Genomic DNA, 19,371 nt, shown 5'->3' with positions numbered 1-19,371 from the left:
CACGGCCAAGGGCGCCAAAGATTTCACATTAAAAAGTAACCAAGAAGCCTTACGAAGCTTCAAACATACGTAAGCTAAGTGTTCTAGCCATGATAAGCAGCCGTCGAAGACCACACCCAGATAGTTGTACCAATTTACATATTCCGCCGGTTGACAGTGACCTGAAACATGCTCATACAAAAATACCGGCTTATCTATAAGTGATGTTTTTAAAGGATTTCTGAAACACAGGATCTTTGTTTTCTTCGTGTTCACTGAAATTCCGTTCTCAGCAAACCATTTCATCACATTATTTATGTTTTCCTGTAACAAATTCACCGCAGTCTCAAAATTAATGTGCTTTGCTACCAAACTGTGTCATCCGCGTACTGAAAAATTGAGCACTTGAATACTATCGAACTCAAGCCATTTGTATATAAATTAAAGAGCAATGGAGATAAAATTGACCCCTGGGGTACAACTGCCCTCAATGACAGTTTCCCGCTATGTTCTTTTTGGCAGTTTAATCTGACAACTTGTGCGCCTCCATACAGAAAACTCTTGAGAATATCATAAAAGGGGCCTCGGAAGCCCAACAGATGCAATTTCTGCAACAAAATATTATGATTCACGGTATCAAAAGCTTTCTGAACATCGAGAAAGAGGGCACAGCTGAACAGATTTTCATCAAATGCAGTGTAGAGTTCATCAGCGAATTCCTCCAGAAGTGCTGTAGTGCCCCTCCCTGTAACAAACCCAAACTGATAATTCGAAATGACAGAGAATTTATTAAAAAAAAGACGTCCTGAATTCAAACAGAAAATTTTCCGGTATTTGTGACAAAATTGGCAGTATGGAAATAGGTCGGTAGTTTTCACAAGCATCTCTTTGTCCGCCCTTGAACAGCGGTGCAACGATAGCTGTTTTCAAGCCCTCCGGAATAGCCGCGCTTTCCGAAAATCTGTTCAACAAAAAAAGTTGGATGTTCGAAAAAGCAGGGAAATTCCGTTGTAACAATGAGGCTGATATGCCATCAATTCCTGCAGGCTTGTTTCGTCTGAAGCTGAATGCTGTCCTTTCAAGGTTGTCCTTTGAGAGCCTTGGAAGATATGCTGAAGCTGATAAACATTCTTTTAGTGTGCACTTAACGCCTTGTCGAGTTGCTGCCTTTTCCGTCGCGAGTGTAAAATGTTTATTGAAGTCGTTAGCTTTTGATGCAGAATCATTTTTTAACACGTCCGAGCAAAGTGAGTTAGCTTCTTTTCCACGAAAGTAGTTAATCAACGACCACATCTTTGCAGGATTTCTGTCACATCTTTCGAACTGCTCTTGAAAATACCTGCGCCGTGCAGATCTAATAAGTGCTTCCACTCTATTTCTCGTAGCCCTGTATTCCGAAGGGAAGTCTGCATTTCTGGGATTACGTTTATAACGTCTACAAAGCCAGTCTCTGTTCGCGATCGCTCGCATAATTTCAGGTCTTAGCCACTTGTGATTCTGCCTGATTTTACGAGTAACCGTACGCGTAGAAATGTTTTTGAACAAAGCTAGCTTATCGCATATCTTTACGTAAACTTTTCCGCTGGTTCGTCTTCTATTAAAGATGCCCATTTGAACTTTGCTACTAAATTATCGAGTTTCCTTTCATCTAATATTGACACTGGAATCTTCTTGGCATCACCGCAACTTGCTAGTGTAACTCTCTGAACCTTCGACTGAGCAGAAAAACGACAAGCAGTGAAATAATGGTCGGCCAGCCGTTGTGTGATAATGCACGAGGTGAATTTGTGAATCGGTGAACGATAATAATAATAATAATAATAATAATAATAATAATAATAATAATAATAATAATAATAATAATAATAATAATAATAATAATAATAATAATCAATCTTTATTTTTCGGTGCCCAGGAACAACCCAAAGGTCCTGGTGCTGGTACACCTTTCACACGCACAAAATGTAAATTTATTTCACCACAAAGGAAGACACTCAAGGGAGGTAATGCAGCAGTCAAGGCGATAGAAAAAAAAAGACACATAAACAAGGCGTGACAGCAAGCATGAAGCAAAAAAGCGAAAAGAAGAAAACAGCGAGAGCAGCGGTAAATTAAAACAGCTAGAACAGGCAACAGACATAAATAACTAATGAAACAATAAACAAAGAGAATGAACACAAGAACGACCGATAACAGCTAAGTACAGCATATAGCAAAATACAAACAAGAATAAAGGCGATACTAATATGAACGAATAAGAAACCTCTGAAATACAAGCTAGAAATACAATCATACACAATAAGAAATGTAATTAGTGAACGCGTTACAGACAATCAGGCGTGAGTACACAGTATTAAAGAAATAATATTAATGAAAACAAGCAGACGTGATGAACAAGTAAGGAGAAAAAACAACAACATAATACCGGTGCAAATGCACAAGTGTAGTAAAGACAAAATGCATAAAAGGGGAAGTTATGTAAGAGAAAAAGAGTGCTCAAAGTGGAACGTCACGGACATCCAATATAAAGGAAGGGAGAGAATTTTCGAATATATCAAGGTGAGGACAAAGAGAATTAAACAACTTTTGCATTCTGTCCAGACGGGAGAGGGAGTGCAGGAGCGCAGAAACTTGGAATGGTCTGAATTCCCTTATGCTCTTTCGCGGTACACGCAAAAGGATGCGCGCTAGGAGCTGAGGGCATAGGATGTGACCATGAAGAACTTTATACTTTATACAAGAAAATTATATCTGCCCTCACGCGACGGCAGCTAAGAGAAGGAAGCTGCAGTGAGTTACTCCGTCTGGGACGAGAGCTGGAAGTTTTGCAAGAAAACCGGTGTTGAAATATGCGTAAAAACTTTAGCTGAACTCTGTCGATTTTTTTACAGTTTGACTGGCAAGTGCTGTTTCAAACAGCTGTTCCAAAGCGGCAAGCATATGGAGAGGTAGAGCTTTAAGAAAGGAAGTGGGGCTCGAAACCCTCTCGAAAGCCAGCAGATGAAGCCGAGTGTACGCATAGCCCGCAGAGCAATGCGTTTTGTATGAGAGGAGAAGCTGAGGCTACGGTCGAAAACTACGCTGAGGGCATTAATATCATCAACCCTGGGCAGCGGCCTACCATTCACAGAATAAGAGTAGAGAAGACTGTGCGTTTTACGCGTAAATGAGACAACCTTGGTTTTAGATGAATTGAGAGTGAGCCCATTCTTCAAGCACCAATCAGAGAAGGCGGATATGTCCGATTGCAATGACAAGCAATCATGAAGAGTATGTATTGCCTTGAACATTTTTATATCGTCCGCATAAAGGAAAAAACGAGGAGTTTTCGACCACGGAGGAAACGTCATTGATAAAAACAGAGAACAGAAGCGGGCCTAATATCGAGCCCTGAGGAACTCCGCTGGTTGGAGTGTAAACAAATGAGGTCTGTCGATTTACACTGACAAAGCAGGACTGATCAAGAAGATAGTTGCGTAGGAGGGCTACAATTGAAACGTCGATCTCAAACAGCAGAAGCTTTTGAAGAAGTAATGAGTGAGTAACAACGTCGAAAGCTTTGCTCAAATCACAGTACACAGAGTCTACCTGACTCCTCTGAAGGACTTCAGCTGATGTATACGTTTTAATTGCCACAAGGTTAGTTGTAGTAGAACGACCTTTTATGAAATCATGCTGATTATGTAAGATTACATGTTTGAGGTGGAAGGAAAGTACTTTGTGCAAAGCTAGTTCAAAAAGCTTAGAGGTTGCACAAAGAAGTAATAAGGGGCGGTAGTTCGAAACATCAGATTTGTTTCCTGATTTGAAGACAGGGAAAACACGCGCCGTTTTCCACACGCGGGGAAAGGCAGAATTTTTCAAACAGTTATTAAATATCGTGGTTAAAACAGGGACGAAGGTACTACTGAAGGTTTTTATTATGGCGACTGGAATGCCATCAGGTCCAGGGGACAAAGTTGGTTTCAAACACTTAAGACTATCACTAACTTCTCGTCAAGAAGAACGGAATCAGGTGCGCCAGCTGGAAGGCATACGGAATCGCAACGTGGAGATTTGTACACGGAGGAAAAGTGTTGAGCAAAGCCGTCAGCGACATTCCGAATTTCATTCCCATGAGAGTCAACCAAGTGAATATGACTATCAGATTTATTCGAACGTTTGCGAACGCATCTCCAGAATTCAGTAGGACGATTAGAGGCACTATTCTCTAAATATTCAAGATAGGACTCGTGATCACGCTTATACAGGCGTTTGCAAAGGGAACGCAAGCGGCGAAATTCGTCTGCCCATGTATCCAGCCCAGGGTGTTTCGCTTTATGGTGGGCCCGCTCCTTAAGTTTCAGCACTGCTCTAAGTTCCTTCGAAAACCAGTACGGAAACTTGCTGCGAGTAGGAGTGTGCAGAGGTATGTACTGGCGCATACCATTGAGAACTATTTCAGTGAAGCGGCTGACTTGTTCGTCAACATCGCTGATTTCGTTTAAAACGGACTAGTCGACAGAAGAGAAGAAAAAAACCGAAGAGACACACATAGTCACCAAGTGCGTAAGCGAAACGGGGGGAATTCCCCGCACGATTTGAATTAGCAGGAGGTGGGACAGAAACCGAAGCCGTTATTAGAATTGGAGGATGAAATTTGTCACAGCGAGTAAGTGAGATGTCAGATGTCGAGACTCGAACATTTTCAAAATTAGATAAACAAATGTCAAGAACATTACCACAACAGTTTTCAATTAAATTGTGTTGCTTCAAGGTGTTAAAAGCTGTCAAGTCTAAAAGCCAGTTGAACTTACTAACCATATAATGATTGTTATGAGAATATGTAAAGGTATTCCAGTTAATACCTGGAGTATTAAAATCCCCTAAAATGAGTAGTTTGTGCTTGCTATGAGAAGTGATAACATATTCGATAGAATGTAGTACATCATCGTAGACAGGAGGAGACAGATTAGGGGAAATGTAGAAAGCTGCCAATAAAAGTTTTTGATGTCGAATTAAAGTGAGCTCTAACCAGACAGATTCTTCGATGGTTTCCAGGTCGGAACGCCGAACGCACTGCACAGAACTGGTTTATGGGTTTGGTTTATGGGGGTTTAACGTCCCAAAGCGACTCAGGCTATGAGAGACGCCGTAGTGAAGGGCTCCGGGAATTTCGACCACCTGGGGTTCTTTAACGTGCACTGACATCGCACAGTACACGGGCCTCTAGAATTTCGCCTCCATCGAAATTCGACCGCCGCGGCCGGGATCGAACCCGCGTCTTTCGGGCCGGCAGCCGAGTGCCATAACCACTCAGCCACCGCGGCGGCCGCACTGCACAGAACAGTCAATGGCAATGAGCACTCCCCCTCCCTTTTGTTTAGAAGCTGATTCAGGGCGGTCACTTCGAAAAACAGAATAGTTATTAGGAAAGAAGTCACCTGAGTTAACTTCGCTAGACAGCCAAGTCTCAGTAATTACAACAGCCGAATAACAAGAGGCTAATACATTGGAAAAAAATACAGGTCAATAAGTCCGAAGACCTCGGGCATTTCGATAATAATAATAATAATAATAATAATAATAATAATAATAATAATAATAATAATAATAATAATAATAATAATAATAATAATAATAATAATAATAATAATAATAATTATTATTATTATTATTTTATTATTATTTATTTCCAGTTTCTATATTACATTTAAACTCAAAGCCAAAAATGGTTGCAGAGATTAGGTCCAGCAAAATCGGCGAAGCGACATAGAGAAACCAAGGAGAAAAAACGAAATTCTGAAATAGACTTTTATGAAAGCAGAAAAGGAAAAAATACTACAAAGAAGTGTTACACATTATTTTGGTCGTAAAAAAATGAAGAACAAAGGCATAAAAAAAAACAAGGAATGCTGGAGAACGGTAATGTCACTCGTTTGCAGGAAGTATATTAGCACAAAATTACGTAAGACACAAAAGACACACAGAATGCGCAATAGGTAATTAATATTCACTGACAATGCAGGTCCGGTAATCCTTAAGGGCTGTAGGCAGAAAGACATTAACCAGAATTGAGCGAACAGTGCGCAGTGACTAACCTCGTGACATGAAGATAACGAAAGAAAAATAAAAAACTATGTTGACTGTTGCAGCACTTTCAGCTCATATATAAAGACGGCCGAAGGGACCTTATCCTGAAAGTTGTTGAAAACTGTCGGAACGTAGGCACGTCTCGCTGGACCATGCCTGGTGCAGCTGTGTGGCGCAACATAACGTGTAATGTTGAGTAGCAACGTGGGAGTCACCTATCTCCTTTTAAATGCTGAGCTCCAAAAATCTTTTGAAGTAACTGTTTGCTTAAATATGACCGAAGCCGTCAACCACAGAAACCAAGGAGCGTAGTTGATTTTTTATATTTGTGGTGTAGATCAATGGAGGTAATAAGTAAATAGTTTATCGCTTCAAGATAATTGACTAGAACAGCGATTTTTTTTCGGTATAGCATTGTCAGCAGTCTAGTACATCACAATACAGCTAAGACGGGATAACTAGCAGGATGGTTAACTAATACTGAATAGTTAAGTTTGCAACTATTACTGCTAGGCTCCTTAATTACTGATATGCGTGTAGTCCATAGTAATTAAATAATATTCACATCAATTTTTAGAATTTCGAAAACGCGGCTACCCTCGGCGCTGTGGTACAACAAAATCTGCCTGCATCGTGCCAAGCTACATGCGCTTTCGAGAACCTTGCAGGCAAAGCAACCTCTTCAGTGCACGTAACTCGTCGAAATAGCCAAAATGCGTTAGGGATATTAAGTGATAGAGATATTACTTACGGTGGAATACACATTTCTCAATAATTAAGGATCCTAACAGTAAAAGTTAAAAAGTTAACTATTCAATATTAATTAACCAGCCTGCTAGTTAGCATATCTTAACTGTATTCTGATGTACCACGCTGCTGAAAATGCTATGCCGAAAAAAGCGTTTTAACTCAAAAAGCCTATATTAAAAATTGTGTTGTCTCAGGTGAAACCCCTTGCATATTGAGCGGACACAACGAGCGCCTCACGCTCGGCTTCCTTCCCGTGCCTGTGTGTCGCCGCTACACTGCAACCGTCATCGCTCGTACTGCCGTGTTAGTTGGTCCTGCAAAGGACCGTGGGGTGTGCACGCCCCACTCCGTTTCACATGCACCTCAGTGCATCGTTTTATGGATTACCGGACTCCTTCAAAGGGCTTCTCGGACCGTCCGGACAGCGGTTCCGCGCTAGATCTGCGGCCCTGCTGCGCGGCGGCGGGAATCGGTGCTCGTGGTGGTCGGTTGTTTCAGGTATAGCCACAGTGATGGTCATAATCTCAAGGCTGAAAAGTAACTGCTTTGCGTGCCGGGGGAGGTAATGTGTGCAGAAGTATCCACCGGCCAGGCGCCGCGGATTCCCCAAGCTGCTGTCGCTACACCTACGTCGTAATGAACAGTACTTGCTCCGCGTCTCGTCGTCGCCGAGTCGCAATGGCCATACCGTGCAGTTTACCCGTCGTGTGTGGACTTACTGTCCTCTATTACGCTACCTATGCTCCACGTGACATCTCCATACTGTATTTATTCTTCCTCCATACAGCCGAACGAGGGAAATGTGTTACTGTACTGTGCTACTCTAATGTGTACGCTAGCAGTACAATGCATCGTGTGCACAGACATTACATTTTTACTTAGTAGAACTTCGACTCTTGCTCAATGGATCCCAGACTGAAGCAACTTCAAGAAAAGGTCCAACAAGAACAGAGGGTCCAGAATGATACGTTCCTATGTAAGTAAAAAAAAAAATTCGATAATATCCCCAGAAGAAGTTAAATGGTTGCAAAATTGATTCTCAGAGGCTACCTTCAAAACTTCGCTCTGGGCATGAAGAACATTATATTGGCACACCGTAACAATTCCTTTAAGGAAATAAAGTATTGCCTTTGCACCCGGAGGAAACCGCCCTGGTTGGGCATAAGTTATTTGTGCCCTTTTTAAGGAATAAAGTGAACTCCCAAAAGGGAATGCGCTAGAGGAGAAGCGAGCTTGTGCCCATCTGGGAATCATTTCGGTAGGCTCGTGTTTAGTGTGATAGTTGCCTACACCCTTTCTTCTTGCTCCCTTGAAAAGTGGCATCGACAGTGGCTTTCAGCGGTTCAGGGATGTAGCCTTCATAGATAACTCGGTTGAGCACAAAATGCGCTTTATGCGTTTCGAAAAGACAATTACTTTGTAGCATAGTGACCGAAATCTTATCGATACCCGTAGGCATGTTTCGTTTAAAACTGTGAATCAACTGCTGCACTTAATTTGGTAATATTAAGCTACTGAGCACTGGAAACAAAGTCCCCTCGACCGTGGTCATTATTTGTTCGAAACATTTCAATCGGGACAACTTCTTCCTTCGCGGTGATCGTCCACTTACCCTGTAACAGCCGCTTAATGACGCACGATTCTGCTGTGATGCGGATTCGTTTTCTAGTCGCAACCTTCCCTGGTATCTGTCTCATTGATTTGTACTTTTTCCTATAGGCTTCGGCAGGTAGTAAAAGATTTGACACGAGTACAGGGCTTTAATAAATCAATTCTAGGTGTTCTTTTTACCCGAAAGCGGTTTGAGGATGAAGTACTACCTGATCTTTCGGATCGTTGTTTAGTTAGTGTAAAAATGGCCTTTGCTTCGCTTCGAAACCAGAACATTGATGTGTTATTTAAAGTAATTTTGACAAGAACGACGACTTCGCTATCTGAGCTTTTTGCTTGAACTTTTGAGAGCTGTGCTTACACTTTTTCTTTTTTTTTTGCATTCATGTACACACCCCGCAAAAATCACCTGTGAAATCGCAGTGTTCATAAATCAAAAAAATAAAATCAACGATTAAGATTACTAGTTTGCATAATAAGGGGAATTAAGTTTTATGGAATTTGTAACTGTTAACGAATTATCGTTAGAATTTAAACATGTGGTTCACAGCTGCACAACTCGTTATGTACCACAGATAACAATAAAAAGAAACATGCAGGCAGTCCTTGTATAAGAAGGAACACTATTCACTTCAAAACAAGATTGGGCAAGCGTAGAAAAATGTACCGGCGCACATACGATTAAGCTGTGTTTAGCAATATGTTAGGTCTAAGCAGTAAGCTGATATATCAGATAAAATAAACCAAATCCGAGTTTTACAGGTTACAATGGAAATAGGTCTGCGAGCTGGAGGCACATAGCTATACAAACAAAAAAAAATCACTGAGATGAGGGCGGAGTGTGCAACTACAAGTGATAAGACTGAAAAGTTCGACGTTCTCAGCAGACATTTTGCAATTGTTTTCAGGGAAGACGGTAACCAACCTGAAGACATAAACTTATCAACCGAAGGCATATTACACCATTGTTGGGCTCGATGCTCTAAAGAAATTTCTTCGATACCGATACCGAATACCCTGAAAGATTGTATTTCCGACACCAATACAAGATTCCGAACCAAAATGGACTTGCAATACAGGTATTAGATAAAGTGTCGTCGACACTACTGAAAACAGCAATATTTATAAAACTGGTCGATGATTTGCTAAGTTAATTAATTTTTCAATGCATCCTGAAATTTTCAGTGTGCCTGACATAGCTCACTCTATCCGAAAGAGTTTAAACTAATCCGGCCGCACGGTTTTCTTTACGCTCCAATTTCTTAAAGCTCCACTGTCGGGACAGCTGGTTTCATTAAAACTTTAGCATCCGAATGAAAGCATGGCGAGGTTGTAACGATCACTTCCATAAGAGGCCTAGCATATTTTTTAAAGCTTATGTTCTTCATGCGAACCAACCTCTGAGCACTTAACTGCATACGAAAAAACTTGGCACTGATTTCAGTGCTCTTCTTTTGTCAGTGCAGTATTTATAGGTTGCTTCTGCCTTTTACCTGTGTTGAAAGGTGCAACCTCCGTTAAGCCGAATGGTTATTTCTATATAACTATGCTTAACAGTCGTTTGAAGGTGGGTAATGTCTGGTAAAGGCTAGAAGGAAAACAACAAATAAATAAAAGGTCTAAAAGGGTTTATTAGGCGAAACACCTAGCTAATACCTGCTATTCAGATGTTTTTCTTTACTTAACGGTCGGAAGTGACAGTACTTCATTAAACAGCCGGTCAAAAGGACCTCGCGTTGTGGCCATGCTTGAAGAGAATTAAATTAAAAAGCCCTCTCTATCGGAGCACACGAGCACGTTGCCGTGTTGTATTTTATGAAGGAGCTTTTTGTCAACCAATAACGGTGAAGCACGGCCACGTCGACTCTAATATCCTCGACGTGTATGTAAGAAAGTCCGGTTCCACTTGCGCCGCTTGAGAGATACGGCGTGTAACGTTGCCCCTCAAAGCGAAATGAAGTCGTCAGCTGATGGCCTCATTGATCTGCGTGTGGAAGAGTGCGCGACCTTAATCGTGCTTTGAAACTAAACAACAAATATTTTGTAAGCTGCTCAGCACAAAGGCGGAAATCTTCAATTTCTGTTGGCAACCACAGTAACTTTAAATGCGGGTGAAGGGGTGTTGCTTTTGTCATAACGGTGAGCCTCTCTCCTCGTCTCTTTTGTCACCGAGTGTGCAGACGCGCAAAATATATGTCGTCTATGTGCCAAACAAAGAACGTAGGCAAAAAAAAAAAGACTGACCAGGCGAAAGGCTTTGCCATCGGCTCTGCCTAATTCCTTCTCTTCTTTCAGTGCGATGATATCCTAATATGCACTCTATTCATATACACGTATTATGCATGTATTTTTGCCGAATATGTACGTACTCATGCTAATAATAATAATCAATATTATGAGCGTTAATACTGTGGTGTCTGGTTCAGACCAGACGCATGACACTGGACCACGCAAGCGCAGTATGCAAAAACAACCCTCCTTTATTCGTCACAGTAAAATCACTTATATAGGAAATCATATTGAATGACGATGACGATATATACACTGAAAGAAACGAAACTGAAACAAGAAAGAAGAATACAACATCACCTCCCGCTTGAAAATACAACATAGTAATTTGCAACACCAAAATAACACGAACTAAACACTTATTGTTCAGGCAAAGAAAACCCAAATCTTTCGACAGGTCGGCGTACCCTAGTGCTGCGACGCAAAGGTTGCTCCACCGAATCCTCTAAAGGATCAACCACTTCTTCATTAACTTCAGCCCTTGTTTCCGGCGATCGCAACAGTTCACCCTGTTCAGCGTCTGCGTAGCTTTCAGGCCCAGCGGTACCCGAGTAGTCATGAGGCAATTCCCATGCCCATTGTTCTATTGTCTGCGATTGATTGCAGGGAACCCGAACTAGTTTAGACGCGTTCCAGCAACGACCGTCGCTCATCAAAAAGCTATTTTTGCCTTTTCTGCCGACAATCTTGAAAGTTCCCATGTAGTTTACCGACGCTTTCCCACCGCCCGCTGGCTTGCGTACACGAACGAAGTCCCCTACGCTAAAGGCTGGTCTTTTCGCACCTCGCCTCCTGTCCGTATACTGTTTTGCATACGTCTGCTTCGCCTTAACCCTAGCAGGAACATTTTTATTCGAACCGGCATGGACACCCTCTCTTGTCGGCAAACCCACTGTATGTAGTCTTGTCCTTGGCTGGCGCCAGTGGAGCAACTTAGCTGGCGACACACCCGTTGTCGCATGCGGCGTCGACCTTTATATGCCGAGATAGTCAACCACAGCAGCCTGGAGGGGCCGTTGTTCCCATCGGGCAACCTGCATGAAATCTTTCAGCACGCGATTAAAACGTTCAATCGCGTCGTTTCCCTGTGGATAGTACCGAGAAGAACAACGATGCGCAATACGCCTCTCTCTCTCTCTCTCAAGAATGTTTGAGACATTTGCGATCTAAACTGAGGCCCATTATCTGTGACAATTTCTTCCGGATAGCCTTCTCGGCTGAACACAGTCTGAAAAAATCGACCACACTCTGTGACGTCACTGTAGATGAAAAGGCAACCTCAGGCCACTTGGAATGATAATCGATCAGCGATATCATGTACCTACAGTTTGAAGGGGCCCAGCCAATCGGTCCCACTATATCCATTGCTAAGTTCTGCCATGGTAGCGCTGTAAACGTCACCGGCTGCAGCGGTGCAAACGACGGTTTAGCGGACTTGCCCGCAGCCTGGCAGATATGACAAAAATGGATTGCTTCTTCTACCTGTTTATTCAAACGCGGCCACCAGTAAAGATCACGTAGTCTCTTCTTCGTCCTCACAATTCCTGGGTGACCTTCGTGCGCAAAACCAACAAAGAGCGAGGTTAATTCACTCGGAACAACTACCTGCTCGCCGAGCATCAAAAGGCCATCAACAAAAGAAAGCTCTTCTCGCACGTTAAAGTACGGCATTACTTGTGCTGGCAAAGCTTTTCTAGGCGCCCAACCATGTACCACGTGCACAACAACCTGTTGCAGTGTGCCGTCTGCAGCAGTGGCCACCTGCAGCCGTTCCTTTATTAGGCACTCTGATACAACGGACACAATTTCTTCCTGCATCGTCTGCTGCGAATCACAGTCAAGAGGTAGGCGTGAAAGCGCATCGGCCACGACATTTTGCGATCCCTTTTGGTACTCTGTCGAAGTTATATTACAAAAGTCGAGCTGACCATCTGTATATACGCAAAGGTCGGCGTCCTGTACGGCAGCTGAAAGTAACGTCACCAGTGCCTGGTGGTCCGTACGTAACAAAAATTTTCTACCCCACAAGTAGACGTGCCTGCGCTCGCACGCGAAGAGACAAGCAAAAGCCTCGCGTTCCCCAGCGGAGTACTTCCGCTCAGCAGGAGTCAGGGCACGCGATGCAAAGGCCACCGTGCGTACGCTGTCACCATCGCGTTGCTGAAGAACGGTTCCCAGTCCCTTATCAGAAGCATCTGTCGTAACAATTACATCAAGGTCTGGGTTAAACATTTGTATGACTGGGCTTGAAGACAAAGCTGTCTTAACAAGCTGGAGCTACGCTCACCCTCATCATCCCACGTGAACTGTTGACCAGACCACAGGAGCCTTCTAAGCGGCTCGACGAGATCAGCGAATCGCGGCACAAACCGAGCATAGTAACCAGCGAGACCCAAAAATGACCTCAATGTGGCAACATCGTGAGGAGCAGGCACTTTCACAATAGCGTCAACCTTAGACTGCAATGGTGTGAGCCCTTTTGAGCTCACCGTATGTCCTAAAAAGGATAGTTCTGAAACAGGAAATGTGCATTTCTGGTTGAGCTTCAAACCTGAATCACCAATGCGTTTTAGCACCTGGTGTAGATTCTTGTGGTGCTCCTCACGTGTCTTGCCCCACACAATCACACCATCAATGTAACAAAGTACGCCTTTACAATCTTTCAAAATATGCTGCATCATTCTCTGAAAGGCTGAAGGGGCAGATGCAAGGCCAAAACACACTTACTTAAAACGAAACAATCATTCGTGTGTGATAAAGGTGGTTAGTCCCCGACTTTCCGGAGTCAGTTCTAGCTGGTGGTATGCCGACGCTAAGTCGAGCTTTGAGAAGCACGTTCCTCCAGCTAGTTCATGAAGTAGTTCCTCTGTATGCGGAAGAGGAATAGCATCGGCCAATTGCTGCTTTGTTCACTTCACGTAGGTCCACACACAACCTAATTGAACCGTCCTTCTTTCTCACGACGACGATCGGTGAAATCCGCTCTGATGCGTCGACAGGTTCAATTATATCTTCGGCCAGCAGACGTATCTCTACCGATACCTGTTGCCGTAGCGTGAGCGGCAGGTGTCGGAGTTTCGCAACGACTGGTTTCACAGATGAACGGCATTTAACATGGTGAACAAAGCCTTTCACATGCCCTAACTCTTCCGTGAACAAGTGCGCAAACTGGTGCGTGAATTCTGAAGGCAGTGAATCAGGGCATGTCACCTGGCAGCAATTCAAGGTTGAGCCGTTGATAGTGATTCCCAGGCTCCGAACGGCATCAAGCCCCAGCAGCGAAGTGCCCTTGGTTGTGACATGAAAAAGCACACTGGCTCTGTTTACCTTGTAAGATACGTCAGCAAGAAAGCAACCGCTTAACTTGATTTGTTCTCCGGAATAGTTACACAAATTGGCAGTCGGTGGTCGCAATGAGTACGTGTTGGCTAGATATTTGTGGTTGTGCTCTTCACTGAGCAAAGAAACCGTAGCGCCTGTGTCGACAATCAACGACAATCTTATCTTCCCGATAGAAATGTTGGCTCGAATATCTTTCGCCGACGCATTACGGACACCGATTCGAAGTACCGTGACGGCGTTGGCCTTCTCGGGCTTTCGAACGACATATTTCTTATTCTTCGATTTGCACATGCTTGAAAAGTGACCAATTTTTGCACAAGAGTGGCGACGCTTGTTCCTCGCCGGACATGCAGTCGAGTTAGCCATATGCGATGACGAGCCGCACCTGCAGCAACTTCCTTGCTCAGAGTCTGACCTTTTTCGCACATCTTGAATCTTTTTCACAGTGCTATGCGCGAATTCCCCGAGCTCTTGTTGTGTTTGCTCAATTTGCTTCCCGATGTCAACAGCACGCTGCACTGTAAGCGAAGACCCTTCATAAAGCATGCGTTCACGGGTTGTTCGTGACGAAGTGCCTTCCAGTAATTGGTCTCGAATCATGCTATCGGTAGCACTGCCAAAATTGCAAGTAGACGCAAGGTCCCGAAGACTGTAAATGCTTGAAATGTCTCACCAGGCAGTTGTCTTTGGCGAAACCGGAGCCGCTCCACCAAATCATTCGTAGCGCTCGCGAAATGCGTATCCAGTGCAGCAAGCGCGTCCTTGAACTGGTCCACCTTGTCCTCGGCCTTGGCGTCCGCGGTCACGTCTGCTCCTTGTGCAAGGATGCTGTAGAATACTCGCTAGCCTTCAACCTCGAGCGAGTTTAGCAGAATTGCCTTGCAACGCTTCGGCTTCAGTTCATCGCCGCCAATGGCCTCCAGGAAATTCAGGAATGCGCCTTTCCACTGCTGCCAAGGCACAGCCGGGTCACCGGGTGCAGGCAAGAAAGGGGGCGGTGCTGGGAAACACCCGAGCGGCATGGCTCCGATACTGACCCTCGTCGCCAATATGTGGTGTCTGGTTCAGACCAGACGCATGACACTGGACCACGCAAGCGCAGTATGCAAAAAAACCCTCCTTTATTCGTCACAGTAAAGCCACTTATATAGGAAATCATATTGAATGACGATGAAGATATGTACACTGGAAGCAACGAAACTGAAACAAGAAAGAAGGATACAACAAATACATCAACTGAAGGACAGAAGACTGCAATTAATGCCCAATTAGCGCTGTCCCTCATTACGAGCGGTCACTCTTTCCCCGCAAATTATCTGTTCACACCTGCCCATTTCACTGCCACCCCCTGCCGCCTTTACCAGCTGGTGTACGGAGCTAATTTATGTGCAATTCGTCCCCAGTGGACTTGTAATTTAGAGTAAAACTGAAGTCTTTCATCTAATGAAACAAGTCAACCAAGTTGCCTTGCACAGACAAATATAGTCAAAACCCCAATACCAGAGGCCAACCTTGTGGCCGGATCTCTTAAGTGCCCAGTTCAAGGTTGGCAGGTGGCAGGGGTGGGTCCCGTTACCGGTCACACATTCTGGCCAGGTTGGCCTCACGCCCATAGGAAATGCGGGCACAGGCCTCGAGAAAAAGTAATTACAGGGTAGCTCCCTAACGTCGCCAGGGGCTGTTACTACCCTGGACCTTGGTAGAGCCTGGTCGCATGACGCACTAAAAGAAGAGCCAAAAGATGGGGTGAACTACTGGGCCATTTCGACGATGTATGACTCGGAAGGAATGTGTAACGGGGGTACCTTATGTGGGCGCAACAGCATCGTGGCCTACATCGTAGGTGTCCTTCAGCTGCGACCGAAGAGGCTGGCATGGCAGCACGTTAGGTTCTACTGCTCGTACTTTAAAATCCAAAATCAAAGGCTAGCTGATGTAAGAGTAAAGGACGCGCAATAGGCAAAACCGCGTCTTGACATACCTGTGCGTTCCTCCCATTATAACGTACCTGACATTCATCCCACTCGTGTTTGACTTTTCTACCGCTACCATACCCAACGATTCTGGACAAAAACATTTTTGGCGGCGGGAAACCGTTTATGAACACATTTTTTTTTCACATAATGTAAGATTTAACTATAACAATCAATACATTCACAGATCACCTGACGGCAGTCTTGAAGTATTTTTTCTATTAACGTCTTTGCTGTCATGAAAAGTGTCCCCCATTGGTTTTCTGCGGCAGTCTTAACTGTTCCATGCGATTGATGGAAACACTTTAAATTTTTTTGTTACATTTCAGAAGAATGGAGCATTACCTTCAATATTTCTATAACACTGTGTTGCAATATTTGAATTTTCAAAAATTTTGTCCGAAAATGTCGGACATGACAGCAGGTCGGGGTGATAGTGTTTTACACCGCAAGCCTGTAAAACATCTTACCCTTGTCTGTTTTTGGTGTTGGTATTGCCTTTCGGATTCATCCCAGTACATCCTTATCAAGCTTTCGTTCTCTAGGTTAGGTAAAACAGTCCTGACAATGTTCAGATGGTGGTTTATATTATTGTGTACTTGTTTCGGCTTTAAAGAAAGGGCGTCTGATAGCATGAACCATCATCATCAGCAGGCTGTGAGCCGAAAATTAACGAGGGCATTCGTTACGGGATGCAAAAAAAAAATACTTCTTGATAGCCAAAGCATGCGTTCACTATGCAAGCGTGCTCATTGCTCTAGTAAATACGGTATTTAAGAAGCATTCTTTAAGGCATCAGTCTACGTGAATTTTGCCGTTTGAAATATGATAAAAGTGGTGGCAATACTAAGCAGATGCATCTGAGGGAAACACGAAACCTGAGAAAGGTTAAGTGTTACTTGAGGAGAAACATGACTTTAGCACAATAGAGAGTAGAGCATCAATCACTGCAATAGCCTTTCATAACTATATTTCAGAGTTCGGAAGAGTTTGCTGCACAGCGTGCTTAGATGCTCCCTACATGTTATTCTGCCCATTCGACGATAAAAAGCTCGTTACCCATAGACGCTGATAGTTTGGATCTCGGAAAGCCAGTGTAGTTTACCTGCTAATTGGTGCGATATTCAGTTAGTTTTCGAAAATACGTCCATTTTGGACTATGCATTAACATTGCTAGTAGGCCTCCATCACATTTTGTAGCGTGCCATAGTGGTTCGGCGGCAGAAGATGACGACATGCCATAGCACGCCTGACAAGCGCGACGAGATTCGATTTTACAGCGATGGCTGTTAGGCGCCTGCCCCTGGCTTTCTCCTCGCCGTCGGCGTAACCGGTGGGTGCGTTAATGTCACATGACATTAACGCATTATGTGTCATGTGGCTTTATGTCACGGTCAACCTGCGCCGCCTAAGCCTGCGGGTGGCTCTGCTTGGAACAGCCGCCTGCCAGTGATGGGTGCATCACTTAACCACTACACCATTGTGCTGCAGGACTAAACGCCCCAAAACTAAACGCCTAAACAGCTATCGCTGAACATCGCGTTACACAATCGTAACCATCCTGTGAGTTTTTTTCGCGGTTGCACAGTGGAATGGTGGCGGCGCGCGGCCCTGCTCCCGCTTGACTGAGCGGTTCCTGCCAAATAAGCGGTTCATGACATAATAAATGTGGGAATGCAACAAGCCGGAAAACCCGACTAGTTACTGCGGCCATTCCAGAAATCTGTCTTTCTAAATGTACCCTCTTTTAACACACTTCGCGACTGGCAGCTTTTCCCGCTTTTAAGCGGTTTGTTGCTTTGCAATAAAAAAATTCAAATGAATGTAGTTTCATGCATTATTGTTTTCTTATTACATTTATTCTACCGTTCGTGGACATGACAACTATCCGTCGCAACAAGTCATGACATGGAAAAAGGAATTTTAGGAAACCTTTAATCAGACGCTCCAAAAGCACACGTGATCACCATGCAGGGGAGAAGGTAGTAAATAAGTTTATTTTTTTAGTGCCTTGGTTAAGCGGTATTCAAGCGGGGACATCGGCGCGGATGGATGTTGGTAGCACGCACGTGACGTAACCGATGCGCTGAAGTCCGCCCCTGCTCTCGGAACGCAGTTCGCAGAGAGGCGCTGCATGGATGGATGGATGGATGGATGGATGGATGGATGGATGGATGGATGGATGGATGGATGGATGGATGGATGGATGGATGGATGGATGGATGGATGGATGGATGGATGGATGGATGGATGGATGGATGGATGGATGGATGGATGGATGGATGGATGGATGGATGGATGGATGGATGGATGGATGGATGGATGGATGGATGGATGGATGGATGGATGGATGGATGGATGGATGGATGGATGGATGGATGGATGGATGGATGGATGGATGGATGGATGGATGGATGGATGGACGGACGGACGGACGGATGGACGGACGGACGGACGGACGGACGGACGGACGGACGGACGGACGGACGGACGGATGGATGGATGGATGGATGGATGGATGGATGGATGGATGGATGGATGGATGGATGGATGGATGGATGGATGGATGGATGGATGGATGGATGGATGGATGGATGGATGGATGGATACGGCTGAACCCTTTAAATCGGGCGGTGGCTCAAGCCACCTAGCCATGACTTATGAAATTTTACTGATCTCTTGATTTTAGCCACCAATCAGATAACCTTCGCTTGGTTATTTCTACCCGCTTAAAATCTACTTTCCCTTCACTGTCCTTAAACCCCAATGCCTTGGATAAATCAGATACAGAAAAGTATCAAGTGCTCAGCCGTTTCCTCCTCCTCTCCGCATGCAACGCACAACGTGTATATCTCGTTTTACGTGACTCTATATGTCTTAGTCCGCAAAATTCCTTCCTGGCCTCAAATAACAAAGAGCTTCCCCTACAATTATCATAGATATTTTCTTTGACAATTTCATGCTTAAAAATCCTGTATGGTCCCAGTGCTGATTTCGTCAGCATCCCTGTTTTCCACAGAGCTCTCTCTGTTTCTTTACCTACTGCTGTCCAGATATTTGCTTGTCAATTTTCTAGTTCGCTTTCTCCATTTCGTATCAACATTTCTTATATACAGGTATCTTAAACCTTTCCTAGCAGCCACAAGAGAAAAGCGCCTTCCTCGGCCGACTCCGCATAATTTACCAGGCAGGGCGGTCACCCCTCCCATTTATTAGCCGCGCGAGTAGCGCGCGTTTCCTCTTCAAAGGGGTCAATTCTGCACACACTTTGCATGTGTTGGCCTGCCTGCAAATCTGTTTGCGCAGTCGTGTGCTTTTTTCCTTGTGCTTGAGCGTTGGCGAGGAAAATGTACAC

The sequence above is a fragment of the Amblyomma americanum genome, chromosome 7 (genome assembly GCF_052857255.1).
Source record: "Amblyomma americanum isolate KBUSLIRL-KWMA chromosome 7, ASM5285725v1, whole genome shotgun sequence".
In the NCBI taxonomy this organism is placed as follows: Eukaryota; Metazoa; Arthropoda; class Arachnida; order Ixodida; family Ixodidae; genus Amblyomma; species Amblyomma americanum.
This window is presented reverse-complemented; position numbering follows the sequence as displayed.